This window comes from Podarcis raffonei, chromosome 6 (assembly GCF_027172205.1).
Source record: "Podarcis raffonei isolate rPodRaf1 chromosome 6, rPodRaf1.pri, whole genome shotgun sequence".
Taxonomy (NCBI): domain Eukaryota; kingdom Metazoa; phylum Chordata; class Lepidosauria; order Squamata; family Lacertidae; genus Podarcis; species Podarcis raffonei.
Window position 1 is genome coordinate 23713257 of NC_070607.1, and position 3642 is coordinate 23716898.

Sequence of the window (3642 nt, forward strand, 5' to 3'; positions counted from 1 at the left end):
AAATGATTAAAATGTGCTGTATTGATTTTTTATATATAAAGTGATTTGCTAATCCTCTGAATTAGGGTTGCTAAATAAGCAAACACTCTGTTCGCCCAACAGAAAGGAATTTGCTAGATGAGATAGCCAAAATGATCAAGACTAGTATAATGTCTCCTGAGAAATACTGTGTTTGGGGCGGGGGCAATAGGAACCCACCCTCTTGATAAATAAACTTACCCAGTTATCAACAAGCTACCATTTCAACTGAATGAATATGTCTCTGACAATGCCTGAATTTGTCCAATTCAAGAGCCCCCAAAGAACGAAAGAGAACCCTCATAATACTGGGAGATTCATGCCTACTGTAACTCTGCCCCACACCCATGCTGAATTCAGGGATAGCTCAAATTTCTTAGTAGTTTTATCCAAACAAGCATGGGGGGAAAAACGAATGAATTCCAAGTGCAGCATTGTAATAAGCAAAACGTAAAATAGGACAGATCATGAAGCTGAGGCTCCAATACTTTGGCCACCTCATGAGAAGAGAAGATTCCCTGGAAAAGACCCTGATGTTGGGAAAGATGGAGGGCACAAGGAGAAGGGGACGACAGAGGACGAGATGGTTGGACAGTGTTCTCGAAGCTACTGTGGGAGGCAGTAGAAGACAGGAGTGTCTGGCATGCTCTGGTCCATGGGGTCATGAAGAGTCGGACATGACTAAACGACTAAACAACAACAAAATAGAATTTAAGGAAAAACATCGGCTTCCAACCTGAGCTCCCTTCCACCAACATGAGAGATGACTAAACTTTCATAATTAATTTTCTTCACAATGGCCAGTTGTTGTTAAAAAAAAAAATGTCAGTTGTGTTTATAGTTCTTTCTAGTTCTAAAATCTTGCAGTGCGATCCTATAAAGTCTACTCAGAAGTACATTCTATGGAGTTTCCTGTTTCTAGGAAAGCAGGTACGGAATTGCAGTCTGAATGCAATGGTTGGTTGTTTATTTTTATATAATTATTTGTATTTGGGACTTTCCAGCCGTTTATTTTCTGTATTTGTTGGTTTTTGTATTGCATTCTGCACAATTTCAGTATGGATATCCCTGCTCTGCGGAACAACGTTCCTGTCAAGATACAACAGAAACCCACTCTCTGCATTTTCCAGAAACAGAAAACATTTTTGTTCCAACAGCCTTCTCTCTCAGCTGGATAAATGTGTCTATTTTGTGTTGTTTTAGTTTTGTTTTCAAACAAAACTTTTGGTGTTCAAAGGTTTTTGGCAGTTTGTACAGTGGTGCCCCGCAAGACAAATGCCTCGCAAGACGAAAAACGCGCAAGACGAAAGGGTTTTTCGGTTTTTGCGTCGCTTCGCAAGACGATTTTCCCTATGGGCTTGCTTCGCAAGACGAAAACGTCTTGCGAGTTTGTTCACTTTTTTCCTAAAGCCGCTTGAAGAGGCGCAGTTGCGACGGACCGTGCTTCGCAAGACGAAAAACATCGCAAGATGAAAAGACTCGCGGAACGAATTAATTTCATCTTGCGAGGCACCACTGTACTGTACCTCGCCTTGAGATGATGGTGTAGAAGGCAATTAAAACATTAATGATGATGGCAACAACATCCACCCACCTTGGGAGCAGTTGGTGAAGGGCAGGGTTATAATTAATTATAAAAGCATTTGGTACAGGGCCGAATAACATATGGACTGTTAGAAAATTGTTCATGGTACAGGAAAGGGGAACACTGGAAGACTTTCATGGCTTCTCAATTGTTTCTAATTAAGGTCTGAAGCTATTCTCTCCCCATCCCAACCCCAGTCAGGTTATGATGTTGGAAGAAGTTAGGATGCAAGGAAATGACATTAGGAGAGCAGCTTTTGCATTGTGAGTTAAGATGTAGAAATGGTTAGGCATCCTCTCCACCCCCAAACCCTGATTCTCCTCTGCCCTAGATTTCTGCTTATAAGACGACATGTTCAGAAAGCATTTATCTCAGGGGTCAGCAAACTTATTCAGCAGGGGGCCAGTCCACTGTCCCTCAGACCTTGTGGGGGGCCAGACTATATTTTGAAGGGGAAAATGAACAAATTCCTATGCCCCACAAATAACCCAGAGATGCATTTTAAATAAAAGGACACATTCTACTCATGTAAAAACACGCTGATTCCCGGACCGTCTGTGGGCCGGATTGAGAAGGCGATTGGGCCGGATCCGGCCCCCGGGCCTTAGTTTGCCTACCCATGGTTTATCTGTTAGTATGACACCTACCTCCTCTGTGTAACAGATCCAACAATATGTGCACTGGATTTCCTGCACAAATGGGTAGAATTTCTTCAAAACATGCATAGTTCCGCTGCCTGAAATCATGATCACAATACAACATAACATACTCTCGAGATTAGTTTCAGCCAGTATCACAACAGTCTGATAAACTTTCCCATTTTCTCCTTGTAACACTAAAACAATGACTTATAAATGAGGTTCAAGATTGGTAAACAAATGGGGGGGTGGATACATCAGCTGATAGTCAAAACGATATAGCATTTTTTGTTAAATATGGTTGGTCAAATCACCATTACAATTTTGAAAAAATAAAAATAAAAGCTCCTTTGTTTTCATAAACACTTTATTTCTTTGCTAATGCCAATGTCTGGAATATAAATTACTTTCACTTTGAACCGTTACCAGTGGAAACGCTGCAGAAAAGCGATCATTAATGCACCGTTTGTAAATTAATTCTTTGCCGTAAAAAAGAAAGAAAGCTGTGCACTAACCCGACACTTTTATTAGGTTTGACTTAACGGACTGCTTGATTCACATAGTTATTGAGATTTCAATCCCATACACTCTTAACCTGGGAGAAAGTCCCACTGAATGTAATGGGAACTTGCAGCTGAGCAGAAATGCATGGGATTATGCTCTGAAATATTTTAATAGACTAATTCTGGAGCAAAGCAACATTAAATTAACGTAACTCATAGCTCCCCACAAAGAACCCATAGCATTGTAGCTGTGAGAATCACAAGAGTGCTCTGAGACTCCTAGCAGCATCACAGAAACATCCATTTATTTCTTTGACATCTGTGGAACGCCCTCCCATCAGATGTCAAAGAAATAAACAACTATCTGATGTTTAGAAGACATCCGAAGGCAGCCCTGTTTAGGGAAGTTTTTAATGACTGATGTTTTAATGTATTTTTAATCTTTTGTTGGAAGCTGCCCAGAGTGGCTAGGAAAACCCAGCCAGATGGGCAGGGTATAAATAATAAATTACTATTATTATTATTAATTATTATTATTATTATTAGAAACATGTTGGGGCAGAAGGCAAGAAGAACCATGGTTGTTACACAGATGAGTAAGTGGGGTGTTTTGTAGACATTTCATTACTTTTGATATGTTACCGTAAGCAGTTTAATACCAGATTTGCCCACAATATTAAGCCGTAACAAGTGTTCCAAGAAAGTTTGCCCAGCCATTCCAGGATGAAGGAAAGAAGGTTCTTTGGCAATCCCTCGTACCAGGAGAAATGATGCCCTATACTCATTGCACAATAATGTTATCAATATTAATACAGTTAGCATGTATTCTTCACAAGACTGGACAAAAACCACTCTCAGTTACATAATTCTTACGTGTGTGTGTGTGTGTGTGTGTGTG